The 18,206-nt window shown below is 44.4% G+C and overlaps 1 protein-coding gene and 1 non-coding gene across 2 annotated transcripts in view; both read left to right on the forward strand.

The window, feature by feature from the left end:
- LOC137655320 (uncharacterized) overlaps positions 1 to 18,206 on the forward strand; it is a 436,860-nt gene that overhangs the window by 354,779 nt on the left and 63,875 nt on the right. The window lies entirely within an intron of this gene.
- On the forward strand, positions 13,027 to 13,232 carry LOC137655936 (small nucleolar RNA U3). Its single transcript, XR_011046896.1, has one exon. It is a non-coding gene; the product is annotated as a small nucleolar RNA U3 (small nucleolar RNA).

Below are 18,206 nucleotides of genomic sequence, written 5' to 3' on the forward strand. Positions count from 1 at the left end.
ATAATAACTATTGTTTATAATAGCTAAGGATAGTAAGCTTGGAAGGAAGTAGAAAAGACATATCTGTTTCCTTTCCCATGCCATTGCTGAGACCTCCGTCAGTAATAATTGGTTTCCCTAGTAGGGAGAATACAAGGTAGAAGAAACTCTAGGAACTAGAGTTAGAGTTAGTAAGTATCTATACTAACATTATCCACCTGCAGTATATATTGATACTGATCGGTGATTTTTTAGGGTCCTGACGATCGAAAAAACCATCTGGGTGTTGTGGGAGTACTAAGCCTCAACATAATATCGTGGTCCCAACAATTGACTACGATAGGAAACACAGAGTATGTTAGGAAACATGTGTAGCCTACTGCTGTATAGTTGTATACTGTAGTTTAGCCGGCGGCACTGCCGGGGTTAGGTTAGTACCTGGCAGCACCAACTGATAGAGAGAGAAAAAGCATTGAGGAAGGAGAGTTTCCTATTATTATGGTTTAAAACAACAATTCGAAGTGTAGGAGGACTATCAGGCCTCCTACTGTCTCCTTGCCAGAATGAGACTTCCAATGGAAGGGGTAAGAATCTATCTGATTCTGGCTTCCACCCATCCACAAAAGGCCTGTCGCCAGCTATGCCGCTTGCAGCAATAATTGTGGATGGCAGTCCAAGGGAGGGCTGAGGACTTCCCAAAGTATGTTAGGTTTCCCAACGGCAGCCGTCAGGATCCATCTCAATCTTCCCCCCAATAATATTCACTTCCTGTGAAGGAAGGAAGTAAGTGGGAAGGTGGCTGAGGCGGCTGAACTAACTGCTACCGGCAGGGTACCAGCCGGTAACGCAGTCAACCTAGCAAGCCGGGATGACTGTCAGAATACCGGTGGAAGAGTATTGTGACGGCTATGACGTCACTAAAGGAGAGAAGGGGGAGGGGTAGGGATCTTTTAGTTCATTGAAATGATAGGTGGCGGCAGGTATGCCGCCTACCTTCAACAGTGAACTGAGGAAGCATGGCCTCCTGTGCTGACGATATCGTCGGCGGCAGAGGAAACATGGTTCCTTTGCTGACGACATCGTCGGCGGCAAGACAAGGGCACCCTGAGTTAGTTACTATCTAAATCAAAGCCAGAGGGGGCAAGAACTCTGTTCTACTCAACGGCGATGGTGGTTGCTTGCTGTAGTGGCGGCGGCACTCAGGGAGGGGGGAAGGGTTTAGCCTCTTTTCTCTGAGAGAGAATGTATATCGTAACTTATCCATAGATTCTAGAGAATGTAAATTTTCATCCGAATCAATAAGGAACGATAGGGTGAAGCTAAACATGGGGAAATACTTTACTAATGTATATATGAGCGAGAGTAGCCTCGCTCTGGTAGGATCCCCGGCCAAGGTTGGTACCACCGGGACTCCCACCGCCTACGATAAGTAAAGTTACATAATAGGAAGAGGAATAATATACATGTATGCAAATTCTTTACTTGTATAATTGGCCTAACTAGGTAATATTATAGCTTAATACCTGGAATTGTCTCCCTACTGACTAGATAAATGCAATTGTAACGGGCGACTGCAGTCGTAAAATGGCTGCCTCTGGTTCTCGGTAATGCTCAACCAAAAACACTTAAATTATTGAAATTTAACTGTGAGAAGGGAGCCTAGAATTATACACAGGAAAGAATTAATACTCAACCTTCCAGAAGATGAAGATGCTGGAGATTACATGATGAATATTCCAATAACTTGTAACAAAACACCGGGTTAACGTGGGAGAACACGTAGCTTAGAGCGCTACAAGGAAAGGAATGGCGCGCGGTAGTAGTACGGATAGGAGGTCCACCGGGTACCTAGATCGGCACCCCCTTGTTTTGCCACTCCTCCCTCTTACATCAAAGAATTGAATCTATTTGAGGTGAAGATTGCTATGTGTCGTATCTGAAAAATATGTCCCCTGATATTATGCGATATTCTTAATTGGATACTCGGGCCAGGAGTTAGAATCCTTGAGACCCATTGGTTTATTTCTCTGGGAGTATCACTGTAGCAGATATCCCTTAGAAGGCTACCTAAAGGAACCCTTCCATCAGGACGACATGGCCCGAGCCCAAAAAAACAATTGTAAAATCATATAGGAAACATACTTCAACAAAGGTAGCTAAGAGATTCATATAAAAAAAACTGAGCAATTTGGAAATATGTGCAACTGGCTTGAACATCCAGTGGTAACGAAATAGAAACAGAAGCATCGCAAAAAAAAGGAGTGGAAAATACAAAATTTTCCACCAAAAGCAAAGATTTTACTCAACCTTACCAATGAGGTTCTTCAGTCCTCCCTTGGACTGCCATCCACATCCCTGAAACCGGCAGCGACCGGCAACAGATCTTGTGGCTGGATGGAAGCTTGAATGATTCATTCTCCCCTTCCATTTGAACCCTCATTCTGGAGGAAGGCAGTAGGATTAAAATACCTACACCCTTAGCAGCACATGGCGGCACCAGTCCAGCCGGCATGCAGCAGGCAGGGTTAGTACCTGACGGTACTAGCCGACAGAAAGAGAGAAAGCATGGAGTGAAGGGCTGCCTTATTAATGTAGCTTTGTACAATAAAACGGATTTTGAAGCGAAGCGAAAAATCTATTTTTGGGTGTGATGGCCATGTTGTCCTGATGGAAATTCCTTGAAGTAGCTTCCTAAGGGATATATGCACTACAGTGATATTCCCAGAGAATTTTACCTTTAGGTATCCAGAATTCTAACTCCTGGCGCAAATATCCTTAAATTTTCTCTCAAGGATATCGCATAATATCAGAGGACGTGTTCTTGACACGCCACATAGCAATCTGCACCCCTAATAGCATTTACACTTCGAGGAGGGTGTGGCAGAATAGAAGGGGAGCCGTATCAAGGTTACCCCCGTTCTCGTACTACTAGTATGGCAACAGCGCCATTTCCAAGATGGCGGACATTCTTTATTTTGTAGCGATTTCGCTAAGTGCTGTTCCCTGGTGATATAACTTTTCAATCATTTTGCAAGGATTATAATCATGCATTCTCCATCTTCTTCCGCCTCTGGAAAGTTGAGTATTGGGTCTTTACTGTGAGTATATTTTAGCTCCTGTTTCACAGTGAAATTAGAATAATTTATTGTGCTTAGGAGCTAGGCCTGTTACCGGAGGCGCCATGGGTGCTGTCGTTCGTAGGGCATGTGTTATTTAGTTAGCAGAACGACTTCCCGGTTTTGAATAGCATTAATTAATTTTTAATTATGTAAGCTATTTAGGCAAATTATACTTGTAAAGATATTTATAATGTGCATAATTTCCTTTTCTATGTCGATCGTATAGTTAGAGTTTCGGTGATTTAGGTAACCGAGATCTTGTCTCGCCTAGGTAACCTAACCTACGCATTTTATTATACGTTCAGACATTTCCCCGGTTGCCCTCGTGTATTGTTTTCATTTCAAGTGGAGATAGATATATCCTAGAATAATATGAAACATTACAGGTCTTCATGGAGATTTAAGGGTAATCTCTCCTTCCCTCTGAGTTCAGGCTACAACCCTAATGGTCGGCCCTGAATTTTATTCAGGCATGACTAGCCTAGGGTTTTTCTGTCTCTTCCCTTAACCACAGGTTGTGGTATACCAGCAGGTTTTGGGATCCAGTCAGAATCTTAGATTATTTAGTCTTGTGTCGGCGACCTGCCGGCAGGGTGAATGAGTTGTAGAATACCATCATTCCCCTGCGGGCTAGGCTGCCGATATTGGAGGCTAGCCCTCCCTAGCCCCACTTGAAGTGGTGGTATACCATCTTCTCCTTGCGGTCTAGAAGAATAGTCCTGTGCTCGCAGCTCCCTAGGCTGAAGAATAGTATTCTTCTTTTGCCTAGCATGGCGGCAGCACTGGAACTCTTTTTCTCCCTTGTTGAGAGGAGGCGGCAATGCCGCCGTCCCCTTAACTGTATTGGCAATCTCTAGGTTGGAGAACCGAGTCTCTCCTGTTACCTAGGATACCGCCGATACTAAAACAGAGTCTCTTTAAGGCATGGTAGGACTGACAACTTTGCCAGCTCCTTCTACACCTTATACAGAACCCTGTTCCCTCCCCCTCTGTCCACTTTATGATGGCCTAGCCATTGTCTTTCACTGGGCCGGCATCCTGCAACATTGCCATTGCTGGTGGGTTGCTGGGGCCGGCCAGACTCCCTCTCTACGGCCATTGTCTGGCTGCCGGTAGCTATGTTAGTTGCAGGCAGCCATGACAACTGCCGGCAGCCATGTTGAATGTCGGTGACCATGTGTCTTTCAACTCCCGGCGGCAATGCATACTGCCGGTAGCCATATCATCTGTCGGAAACTATGGTGTCTGCCGGTGGCTGGCGACTGCCGGCAGCCAAGATGGCTGCCGGTGGCTGGCGGCTGCCGGCAGCCATGATGGCTGTGAGTGGGAAGTCCCTTCTGTTCCCAAGGTACATCGGTTCTCCCTTGGACTGTTAGCCACAGGTTCTGTTGCCGGAGTACCGCCGTCTACGCCGGCACATATAGGTGCTGACTTAGACAGCAGCATGCCGACTGTACTGGTACTGCCGGAGGCTAGCCTGCTGGCAGTGTATCGGCGACACCTTGCCAGCAATAGTACTGTAGCTGGATGGAAGCCTGAATGGTACATTCTCCCCTTCCATTTGAACCTTTCTGGAGAAAGGCAGTAAAATCAAACTTTTACATCCTTAATTACTATATACATACACAGTAAGGAATAGCCTTTACTCCATGCTATCTCTCTCTCTCTTTTAGCTAGCATGCTGGATATGCTGGCAAGATCTAGCTATGCCGGCGACATACCGGCTGAACTACAGTATATGCTATACAGGTAGCCAGTATATCTGCAGTATAGAATATACTGCAGATAGAAAACTACTATATTTTATACTAGTAGTTATTTCCAATATTTCTTGGGTATCCCTACACAGGTATTTGCTGAGCACATTCCCATATTGAATGAATATAATTTCTTCAATATTCTGATTAGTAATCAGTTTTGGGATTACCCTACAATATTAAATATTTTCAAGGCCGGGGTGTTACACTCCTAACCCTTAAAGTGTAGAGCCTTTATCCTTGAGTCTCCCTGATCAGGAAAGTCTATGATTTAATATTGTAAGGAAGGCCACGGCAAATAGGTTGGGTAGGATACACAAATATATGTCTTTATTTTTCCCTAGTCCAGTTGGCATCATGCCAGCTGGACTGCGCTGTCAAATGCTTGCTACAAAAGCAGCATACTGGCTGAACTATAATATATAGTTGTACAGTAGCCAGTAATTTGCAATATATATATAGTGCAAATAGAAAACTACAGTACGACTATACAGTAGTTATTTCTAACAAAGATTTGGTACCCTTGTGCGAGTCTCTGCTGGTGCCGCTCCTATATTGAAAGAATAGTATTTCTTCAATATTCTGATGAGAATCAGTCATCCTGACCCCACAGTATTATGAATAAAAAGGGACAGTGAATTTGTACTTCTCTACCCCTAGGGGTAAGAGCCCTTTTAGCTGGAGTTCCTTGATAGAGGAATCTCCCTATAGTTAATACTGAGGGGAGGTAACAGCATTTGCTTGCAGGGGATACACAAGTATGTATCTCCTACTATCCCTTTAGCTTACTATCCTAAGCTATTCTGTAAAAGATGACTTTTGCATGTTGATTATCAGTGAGATAATCCATTATATACTCATTCTGTTTTCCTTTCTTTACAGGAGGAACACCAGATGACTTGTGCTGCAAGGCCAAGAGTAAGTATTTTTACGGTCATAATACTTGCAGGTTTCATGCCCCCTGCAATATTATTTCCGAATCCCTACATTATTGGAACCCACAGGTTTGCAATATATGTCGGACATTAATGTCTGAAGGTTTCGAGAACCCCAAGTCTATAGAGACTAGGGATACAGCTCAGTACAAATTACGCAACTGGGTGAGAGGCTTCCAGAAAATCTCTCCGGGACCTTACCTACCTAATGATAGGATGCGTAAGCTACTGTTTCCGAGGGCAAGTAAGGGAATAGTGGTGCCTCAGGCACCAATTGCATCCCCAGACGGCCAGATAGCCTTTGGGGAGGAGGGCAGGAAGTGCCCGGGGGTAGAAGGGGAAAGTGTCGTGTCGTAATTGACTCCGCCTATGCCGGCTTTAGAGACATTGACGTCAACATCTTCGTCTTCTACCCCTGTATTAGATAGAAGGGAACAATTATGTGCCCAAGTGAATAATCTAATAGAGAGCTTTCGTAGACAAACAAAAAGCAGGAAGTAAAATGCAAAATAGAGCCTCGCAGAGCTTCTCTTGTTACTTCCCAAGGGTCATTCAAACGACCCATAGATCAAGACCTACCGACATGCTCCAAAACCAATCCCTGGAGGTTTGCGGAGCTGATGCCGATTTTAAATGGCAAACTCTACATCTCGGAGAAGATGGGTGCTGTTCCTTTGGACAAAATCCAATTTTGGCCAAGCTTTGATGCTTTCCCTAATTGTTTTGTGCGACTGAGGAAAAGGAACGGAATCAAAGGAGGTCATGATTCTCGACCATGATAAGCACAGGCTATCCTGTCAAGTAGCCTGAAAAAGGCGGGTTACTCGGAGTCGAAGGTATTCCTACTGGATAACAGGCACCCTTTCTTTCTTGCTCCTGCTTCAATCTCATTCCCCTTTATGGGGAATGCATTTAAATCTGTTGCCAAGGCAGTGGAGGCGGGTAGGCCATGTCCTGCACTCGAGGAGTACAAGCATCTGTCACCAGCCTTCCCAGACAGGAGAAGGACTGGAAGGAAGTCCATTTAACTTTCTCAGTAGGTAGATTAGATGCGGATGTCGCCAGTCGACAATTTACCGAACGTCTCCCTAAACTATCCGAGTTTCTCTTGTATAATGAACAAGAGACAAAGGAGAGACTTGCAGCCTCCCTTTCTCTACAAAACTACATAGAGTTGTGTTCAACCTATCAAAATACCCCAGACATGCTCATGGTCCTAGCCAAAATGCATATGGCTGCCTTAGTGAAGGACCTTTACGCCTTTATGAAGGCTAGGAGAGCATGTAGAGAGTTTGTGTTCGCTGCTGCAACAGTGAAACATGAAACAAGGAAGCTAATATCTTCCAACATCTGGGGTAAAGACCTCTTTCCAGACGAGGTAGTTAGGAAAATGATTAAGAGCGCCACCATGGAGAACATAAGTCTTCTCCAAAAGTGGGGCATCCTTTCAAAGAGAAAATCTTCCATGGTTGTGGGTCCCCAACCTAAAAAGAAGACGGGAAAAGCTGGAAATATCTGGGCTGTTCAATAACATCCCACAGTTCCAGTGACCACGGTGCCACAAGCAGGTGGTCAAAAGTTTAAACCTACTGATTATTCGAAGCATGAAGATGCTTCTGGTAGGAGAGAGGTTCCTTCAGGATCGTCGGACCTTCGATCCTTGGGTCCAAGGCCTAGTCAAGATGGGACTATGATGGGAAACAGAAATGTCTCCACCATCATCTCCTTACCTTCTTCCACAATCCAAAACCCTCCTGGAGGAGTATACCTGAAAGCTCTAGAGCATACAGGTGGTAAGGAAACTATAGTTCATCGAGTTCCAGGGAAGGCTGTTTTGTATTCACGAGAAGGACTCAAGAAATCTCGGAATCATTCTGAACTTGGTGCCACTCAACAAGTACCTATAAAACAGCAAGTTCAAAATGTTAATACTTCTGAACACATGGACCTTGCCAGACCTGAAAGGTGTCTTTTGGCAACTTCCAGTTAATCAACGCCTCCCCTCCTATCTAGGATTCAAGTTACAGATAGTAACGTACATCCTAGGAAAGATAAGTGTCGGACTAGACACAGTCCTAAATATCTTCATAGGATTGGCAGACTTAGTCACGTAAAAACCAAGCCTAGAAATGGTTCAGGTAACAATGTACCTGGACGAGAGGCTAGGGTGGGCAGCACCCGAAGTGGCTGGTCTATGTGCATCCAAGGAAATGATCCGGTTCCCGGGACATCACAGATGCAAGATAAGCTTCTAGAAGTCTCGATTCTCTCCGGCTCAAAGGTTTCAATGGCTGAAAAAACATTGAAGTCTGTGGTCACCTCAACTCTCCTTTCCCTTGGGAATATGAAAGGAGATTGCAAGGTCGGTCAAGAGACTCAGATAATCAGTCAGATTTCCAAGACGCTAACAGGGAGAAGCTCTGAACTCTCCCCAGTTCGCAATAGTGACAGACCTAGTGCTAATAGCACAGCGGAAAGATGCGTCAAGAGCCTGGAGAAAATACATATCAAATGCTAGAAGAGATCTAAAAAGACCGATATGTGTCCCTCTTTAATCGCTTCTCTAACAAAAGTCAAAGCCCGAAAGTCCCATGAATATGCTGGTCCTGTCATGAGTGGGGAAGCTCTCTCCACACAGATCAGACTTCCTACGACTGATCTGGGACACCGATGCAATAATGAGACGTCGCAATCGACAATGCTATGGAGCATCTCATACAGTCTAGGTGAAGTTACCCATCCCTTTCTTAAGGGGATGGCACCTGTCAGCAGTTCATATACAATTGATCCACAATGTGACAGTGGATGCTCTATTTCGGTTCAAGCCGATAAAGTTGGAATGGTCCATGGACGCAGACCTATTCACTCCCAGATGGGAACAAGTCCCGGAACTGCAGATCGACCTCTTCATCACGAGCATCTTCAAGAAACTACCTCGATATGTAGCCCCATACGAGGATCCTCTAGTGGAGTTGATAGTCAGCATGTCTCTAATATGGAAGGGATGGACTCAGGTATTCCCGTTCATCCCATCCAATCACCTGCTGAAGGTCCTCAACAAGCTCAGATACTTCCAAGAGGGAGTAGCTCTATTGGCTCCCAAGTAGCCCAAGAGCAATCTGTCCTCCTTAATGAAGGAGCTGAAGCTAAGGCTGGCCCTAGTTCTGAACCTAGGTCTATTTCAGAAGGCTCAGACATTAATTGCCTTTGTTTTATCATGGAGAACCCGAATCCTTCATTTCATGATTTTCTTGCCCTAGCGGTTAGAAAAAGATTTGGGATCTCAGAAGGCAATATAGAATTCTTAGAAGAATACAAGTCTAAGTCAACTAGAAGACAATATGAGTCTTCTTGGAAAAAGTGGATTGTATTCGTGAAAGCAAAAGGACCGAAAGAAATTTCAATGAACTTCTGTCTGTCCTTTGTCCACCTTCATAATCAAGGTCTGGCGGCCAACACGATAACTACGTGCAAGTCAGCCTTGACTAGACCTCTTCTATATGCCTTTAAAGTGGATCTGGCGAATTAAATCTTTAATAAGATTCCGAAGGTATGTGCAAAGCTTAGGCCTGTAGCACCACCAAAGCCCATCTCTTGGTCTTTGGACAAGGTCCTACATTATGCCTCATCGGTGAACAATGAAGAATGTTCCCTTAAGGATCTAACCCAAAAGGTTATCTTTCTGTTCGCTATAGCCTCAGGGGCTAGAGTTAGTGAAATAGTGGTCCTATCTAGAGATGAGGGCCACATTCAGTTCACAGATGTGGGAGAACTGAATCTTTTCCCTGATCCAACCTTTCTTGCTAAGAACGAGCTACCCACTAAGAGGTGGGGTCCCTGGAGAATCTGCCCTCTGAAGGAAGATGTCTCTCTATGTCCTGTAGAGTGTCTAAAGGCCTATCTTCGTAGAACTTCAGACTTCAGGAGAGGACAGCTCTTTAAAGGAGAAACCTCTCGATCAAACTTATCCCTAAAACAACTGAGGGCGAAGTTCACCTACTTTACTCTTAGAGCAGATCCTGACAGTACTCCCGCAGGTCATGATCCGAGAAAAATTGCTTCATCACTGAACTTTTTTCAGTATATGGACTTTGAATGACTTCGCTCATATACTGGATGGAAATCATCCAGAGTGTTCTACAAACACTATGCTAAGCAGGTCCATGAACTGAAGCATTATGTGGTGGCGGCAGGTAGTGCTTTAAAATCTACCGTTTAATTCTGCGATGAACAGCTAATTGACTGGGACTGTCAATTAAAGGGAGAAGGGGTCATCACTTTTAGGGTGACCTCCTTTATATGAGTGTTACCATGGTGACACTAATTTTGTTCAAAATCCCAGGTGTGGAATTATACAGATAGCACTAGTGCTGTGTGTAAGTAGTACACAGTGTCGATAGAATGTAACCGGTACAGAGATCATGAAGAGAAATTTTAATAAAAAAAAAATTTTCTTCAATCTCAGAGTGGCACTCACCATTTCTTCTTCCTTTCAAGAAAGAAATATAGTCTCTGTATGCTTTACGTGTATAATTCCAATGTCATGCTACATTCGTTTTACTGGTTAACTCATTTAGTCATTTATTAGGAATAAATGTCTATTAGAATGTATTGCGTCCGAATTCGCCCGACAATTGCATGTATAAAATGCCAGAGTTCTTTGACTTACTAATGTAAGTATTCTTCATATAGTTGTATGCTCACAAACAATAGATATAAGAGACACTGATATTGATTCGGCAATATATACAAACTATGTGTCTGTTTGTATATTCAGTGTATACTTATGTTTCTTCATACAATATATGTTAACCTTGAGATCCCTTTTCTACTGTCTAGAATGACTCTTCCCTCTAGGGGGCAGGAAGCACTAACATCGTTTATGATTAATGATGATGACGGATAATGGTGACGTCATTTGTCTCAATTGGTCCACATGACCATAGAAATGTTGTCCCAAGGTTATGGCACTGATGGAAATCCACAGATACACTAATACTCTGGTATGCTTCCATCAAGACGACATGGCTTGAGCCCAAAAAACGGATTTTGAAGCGAAGCAAAAAATCTATTTTTGGGTGAGATGGCCATGTCGTCCTGATGGACCCACCCATCTTTTCTAGAAAGAAAAGATCTTCACAGTATCCCTCCCGAAGTACTGTATCTGTAGCACCATGCTCAATGCTACAAGGAATGTCCGCCATCTTGGAAATGGCGCTGTTGTCATACTCAATAGTAGTACGAGAACGGGGGTAACCTTGATACGGCTCCCCTTCTATTCTGCCACACCCCCCTCGAAGCGTAAACACTATTAGGGGTGCAGATTTCTATGTGGCGTGTCAAGAATACATCCTCTGATATTATGTGATATCTTTGAGAGAAAATTTAAGGATATTCGCGGCAGGAGTTAGAATTCTGGATACCTAAAGGTAAAATTCTCTGGGAATATCACTGTAGTACATATATCCCTTAGGAAGCTACTTAAAGGAACCTCCATCAGGATAACATGGCCATCTCACCCAAAAAATAGATTTTTCGCTTCGCTTCAAAATCCGTTTTATTGTACAAAGCTACATTAATAAGGCAGCCCTTCACTCCATGCTTTCTCTCTTTCTGTCGGTTAGTACTGTCAGGTACTAACCCTGCCAGGTGCATGCTGGCTGGACTGGTGCGGCCAGGTGCTAGCCTAGCCGGCAACACGCCAGCTGAACTACAGCATATGATTATACAGTAGCCAGTATATTTGCAGTATAGTATATACTGCAGACAGAAAACTATAGTATATATTATACAGTAGTTTATATTTCCAACATATCCCGTGTGTCCTTTTACAGTCTATTGTTGAGACCAATTTTATATTGAAGTCATCAGTTTATAACTTACCCCACAATATTAATACTTTTATTGAAGGGTTAGTGTTAGTATACACTAATTCTATCCCTAGAGGTTAGAACCCTTCTCTATTGAGTTTCCTTAATAAGGAAATTCTTACATTAACATTGGGGGAGGTCACAACAATTGCCTGGATAGGAGACACAGGTATGTGTCTTTCCTATTCCTTTCTAGCTTACTATCCTAAGCTATAATGGGTAAGATACCAATATATTTATTGCATAGTACCTATCTATCAAGTGTGTTAAATAACCACATACTCTTTTATATTTCCTTTCTTTACAGGAGGAGCCCAGAATGAAGTGCGAGGATATATACTGCAACCACAGGAGTAGAAACTTTTGTGGTCACACTATGTGCAGGACTCATATCGCCTGCGCCATTACCACCGAAACCTTGCGGTACTGGGACCCCAGGACTGCAACGTCTGCTCAGCCATGATGGTCGAAGGTTTCAACAACCCCAAGTCAGCGGAGTCGAGAGATGCAGCACGAGAAAAGCTGCACAATTGGGTACGAGGGCTCCAAAAGATCTCTCCAAGACTGTACCTGCCCAACGATAGGATACGTAACTGGCTGTTCCCCAAAGCGGGTAATGAAGCTGTCGTGCCCCAAGCATAACCCGGATCTCCCTGCGTCTAGATTGCAATCGAGACGGACGTCAGTGAGGCGATACAAGGCACGGACATCCACCAGGAGGAAAGGATGTCTGAAGTGACCACGGATACAGAGAAGGATCCACTTAGGGACGATCCCGAGGAAGAGTCTGCTCTACCTCCTAAGAGAAGAAAAAGTTGAGTCGTCGGAAGTGGGGGAGTCCCTTCCACCTGTGCTGGCACTAGAGCCGACACCATCTACATCTTCAGCTCCTACCCCTCCATTAGATGCCATGAGCCAGGCAGTTTTGGCTCATATTACTTCATTAATGGAGAATCTTCGCAAACAAGGCGAAGAAAGGGAAGTGAAGCTCGAAAGAGAGCTCCGTGAAGCACGGATAACTGCCTCCCGAGGGTCTTACAAGCGACCCAGAGTTCTAGACCTGCCATCCTGCTCCGAGACTAATCCCTGGAGGTATGCGGAGTATATGCCAATTACCAACGGCAAACTCGACATCTCAGAGAAGATGGGAGCTGTCCCCCTAGATGGCATTCAGTTCTGGCCGAGCTTCAACGCCTACCCTAACTGCTTCATTCGACTGAAGCATGAGCCAGCGTCAAAAGAGGAGATAGAACCGAAGGAGGTAGTGGTTTTCTACCACGACAAGGCACAGGCTCTCTTGCCGAGCAGCCTGATGGAGGCGGGTTATGCTAACTCGAAAGTGTCTGCATTGGGCAAGAAACACCCTATGATCATACTACATAGGATCAATTCTATAGTGTGATTGACGAGTTTAAGTCCAAAACTCGGAACGAGTTCAACCATGATGACGAGGTTGAGTGTCGTCCTCTGAGCGGGAAGCGGCTCTTGAGTATTTACTTACTCCTGAGCATTGAAGACCGTTCCCTCATGGGCTCGCCCTTGAGTGGAGGAGGACGTCACAGGCCGAGTGGCTGAGCTCCAATCCAATATGGATCCTGTGGTTTTCTTTAAAATTCTCAACCCCAGCAAAAAAATACCTTTTCTGCCCCTGCTTCCAGAACCTTCCCCTTTACGTCGAAGGCATTCCAGGCTATTGCCAAGGCAGCTGAGGCAGACGAACCTGGATGAGAAGGAATGAAAGGAAGTTCACCTAACCTTCTCAGTAGGGAAGCTAGATGCAGATATCGCGGGACGACAGTTCAGCGAGAATCTCACCTAAGCTGTCAGACTTTCTCTTGCGTAGGGAGCAAGAGACGAAAGAGAGGCTTACCGCCTCCCTGTCCCTGCAGTACTGCATCGAGATGTGCGCGGGCCACAAAGGCACCCCAGATATACTCATGGTCATGGCCAAAATGCATATGTCTACCTTGGTGAAGGACCTGTGCGCCTTCATGAAGGCTAGGAGAGCGTGTAGAGAGATTGTGTTTGCTGCGGCAACAGTAAAACATGAACCCAGGAAGCTGATTTCTTCCAACATCTGGGGTAAAGATCTCTTTCTGAGTAAAACGGTCAAAGAGATAGTTGAGAAAGCCGCCACGGAGAATAGGAACCTTCTCCAGAAGTGGGGCATCTCTTCAAAGAGGAAGTCTTCCCCGGATGCGGGTCCCCAACCTAAACGGAAGTTGAAGAAGCCAAGACTACCCTCTCTGCCTATCCAGTAACATCCTACAGTCACCATAACTGCAGTAACCTAAGTGGTTGCTTAGCCACAGACCACATTCCAAGTGGTACCTCAACTGCTGGTTACCCAGTCACCAGTGTTCAACCAAGGGTTTGAGAGGCAAACCACTACCTTTCGTCCGAAAGGAAGAGGTTCCCGTCGGGCTCCTCAAGACACTCCTCCCGAGACAGGGGAGGACACTGTCAAGGTGGCAAACCCTCCGGACATCCTAAGCAAAGAGATGCTTCGGGTAGGAGAGAGGTTCCAACACTTTCGGGATCGTTGGACCTTCGATCCCTGGGCCCACAGCCTAATCAAGAATGGACTAGGATGGAAATGGAACAAGTCTCCATCATCATTTCCTCAATTTTTCCAACACTCCACCCCCTTATTGGAAGAATATATCTTAGAACTCTTGATCAAGAAGGTTATAAGGAAAGCAAAGTCCATCAAATGCCAGGGAAGGCTGTTTTGTGTTCCCAAGAAGGACTCGGACAAACTTTGAGTCATTCTGGACTTGTCGCCACTCAACAAGTTCATCAAAAACAAGTTCAGCATATTAATCCTTCGACACATAAGGGCCCTGTTACCATAAGGGGCGTACACAGTCTCAATAGACCTGGCAGATGCTTATTGGCACCTCCCAGTCAGCTGCCCCCTCTCCTACCTAGGATTCAAGTTACAGAAGATAAAGTATGTCTTCAGAGCCATGCCCTTCGGACTAAACACAACCCCAAGGATCTTCACGAAACTTGCAGATGCAGTCGTACAACAACTATGCCTAGAAGGCGTTCAGGTACCAGCGTACCTGGACGACTGGCTGGAGTGGGCAGCACCCAAGACTACTTGTCTGCAAGTATTCCAGTTCCAGGAACATCTAAGATTCAAGATCAACTTCTAGAAGTCTCAACTCTCTCCAGCTCAGGAGTTTCAATGGCTGGGAATCCATTGTAACTTGAAGTCACACCGGCTCTCCATTCCACCAAGGAAGAGGAGAGAGATCACGGGGTCTGTCAAGAGACTACTGAAATCCGACATGAAGCCAACAGGAAAGATTATTGGGCTCTCTCCAGTTTGCAGCAGTAACAGACCCAGTGCTAACAGCACAGCTGAAAGATGCGTCAGGAGTCTGGAGAAGATATGCATCAAACGCTCGAAGAGATCTACAAAGACTGGTACCGACCTTACTACAATCACTTCTCAAACCGTGGTCGAAGATCAAGAGCTTAACAAGGTCCGTTCCCTTACAACCACCTCCCCCATCGGTGACCATCCACTCGGATGCCTCGACGGAAGGATGGGAGGTCACTCCCATCAAAGGAAAGTCCAAGGGACTTGGTCATCCCTGTTCAAGACATTTCATAACAATATACTGGAGGCCATGGCAGTCCTCTTGACACTGAAAAAACTATCACCTCACAGATCAGCACATAAGGCTGGTCTTGAACAGCGAAGTGATAGTGAGATGTCTGAACCGACAAGGCTCGAGATCACCCCACATCAACCATGTGATGTTAACCATCTTTTGTCTAGCTAAAAAGAAGAGATGGCCCTTTTCAGCAGCTCACCTACAAGGGTTCCGCAATGTGATGGCGGATGCTCTATCCAGGCTATAGCCGATAGAGTCAGAATGGTCCCTGGACGCAGACTCATTGTTTCTTCCTCTTGGAACAAGTCCCGGAACTGCAGATCGACCTCTTCGCGACAAGCGACAACAAGAAACTACCTCAATACGTAGCCCCGTACAAGGATCCTCTGGCAGAAGCGACAGACATGACTGGAACGCTGGGAACCGGATTTACCTGTTCCCTCCAACCAATCTCCTGCTGAAGGTCATCAACAAGCTGAGATCCTTCAAGGGGACTATAGCACTAGTGGCCCCCAAGTGGCCCAAGAGCAATTGGTTCCCCCTAGTGATGGAACTGAAGCTGAGGCTGGTCCCTCTGCCGAACTCAGCTCTATCTCAACTGGTTCAGGAGTCGACTGTCTTCGCTTCATCACAGAGTACCCCAAACCTTCATCTCAAGATTTTCTCGCCTTGGCGGTAAAGAAAGATTTGGGATCTCAAAAGGCAGTATAGACTTCTTAGAAGAAAACAAGTCAAAGTCAATCAGAAGACAATACAAATCGTCTTGGAAAAGCTGGGTTACTTTCGTTAAAGCAAAAGAGCCAAGAGAAATCTCGATAGACTTCTGCTTGTCCTTCTTCATCCACCTTCATGAACAAGGCTTGGCTGCCAACACGATAACTACGTGTAAGTCAGCCTTGACTAGACCTCTTCTATACGCCTTCCAGGTGGACCTGGTAAACGAAATCTTTAACACGAACCCAAAAGCATGCGCTAGACTAGACCTGCAGCCCCTCTGAAGCCCATTTCATGGCCTCTGGACAAAGTCTTGCACTATGCTTCACCCTTGAACAATGAAGATTGTTTTCTTAAGGATCTAACCCAAAAAGTGATTTTCCTGTTCGCTATAGCCTCCGGGGCTAGAGTTAGTGAAATAGTAGCCCAATCAAGAGATGAGGGCTATATTCAGTTCACAGAAGCGGGAGAACTGAATCTCTTTCCTGATCCTACCTTTCTCGCCAAGAACGAGCTACCCACCATAAGGTGGGGTCCCTGGAGAATCTGCCCTCAGATGGAAGATGTCTCTCTATGTCCAGTAGAATGTCTAAAGGTCTATCTTCGAAGAACTTCAGACTTCAGGGGAGGACAGCTCTTCAAAGGCGAAACCTCAGGATCAAACTTATCCCTAAAACAGCTGAGGGCGAAGCTCACCTACTTCATTCGCAGAGCGTATCCTGACAGTACACCCGCAGGCCATGATCCGAGAAAAACTGCTTCCTCACTGAACTTTTTTTCAGTATATGGACTTTGAGCGTCTTTGCTCATACACTGGTTGAAAGTCCTCTAGGGTGTTTTACAAACATCATATAAAGCAAGTGCACGAACTCAAACGTTATGTTGTGGCGGCAGGTAGTGTAGTGACACTTGTCGTCTAGTGCTGCGATGAACAGTGAATTGATTGGGACTCTCAATTCGGGTGAAAAGATGTTGACTCTTTCTAGTGCAATATCTTTTTATGTGAGTGTCACCCTGGTGACACTAAGACTGTTCAATTTTCAGGTAAAGAATTATACAAATGACACTTGTGCCATGTATACATTGTACACATTGTTGATAGTATCCGACATTTACAGTAAAATTTTCTTGATAATTTTATCAATTATTATGAGTGGCATTAACCTTTTTCTTCCCTTTCAGGTAGAAAAACATTGTCTGTATATGTTGAATGTATAATTTTCCTTTATATTTATTACACATGTTACCCCATTTTAATGTGTAATTACGTCTTATTTCCTCACATAAATAGCAAAATAAAAAGTAGCCGGAGTTCTTTTACTTATTTTCCTAAGTAAAATTACTACTTATTGTACTGATACATAGAAACAAATAGATCTGATTGATATTTATATTTGTTCCTACACATATACTAACCTTGAAGCTTTTTACTGTCTAGCAAAGACACTTCCCTGCAGGGGGCAGGAAGGCCTAACATTGTTCCATGATTAGTGGTAGTGATGACCATATAAAAGCTAATTCAAGGTTGAGGCACTTATTCAAATCCACAGATACAGTACTTTCAAGTAATTCTCTTGTAAACTTCCATCAGGGCGACATGGCACGAGCCCAAAAACGAATTTTGAAGCAAAGTGAAAAATTAATTTTTGGGTGAGGTGGCCATGTCGTCCTGATTGACCCACCCTCCTTTTCTAAGAAAAGTCTTAGGTAATAATTGTGGGATTTGGTACTTTGGTAGGAAGTTCTATTAACCATAATAATTACCTGGAACATAGATGAACAATTGTTAGTAATTATTTCTCAGTTGATCCCATCTGATGTCGTCAATGTGGGCTTGATGGATAATAAGACGTTGGTATTCTAAAAATACATTTACTGTATAAAAGACTACATTGTACTCTGTTCACTCTGTGACAGCTAACTCCCAAGTGTATATGGAGCGTCTTACACAATCTGCCAAACCAAAACATTGCTAAACAAAAGAGCATCGCTCTGAAAAGACTTAAATCCTACTCCAGTACAAATCATAAAGAATCACATCCTATCTTTGAGGTAATCAACAAATGTTTGAATCCTAATACCAAAACAAATCATTACTTTTATGTACAAAGCATAACATGTCTTATTCATGCAATATGATGCAATGTTGCGCAATACCTGCAACACTTGAAATAATATAGTACATTACAATAATACATAACAG

This window comes from Palaemon carinicauda, chromosome 16 (genome assembly GCF_036898095.1).
Source record: "Palaemon carinicauda isolate YSFRI2023 chromosome 16, ASM3689809v2, whole genome shotgun sequence".
Classification (NCBI taxonomy): Eukaryota; Metazoa; Arthropoda; class Malacostraca; order Decapoda; family Palaemonidae; genus Palaemon; species Palaemon carinicauda.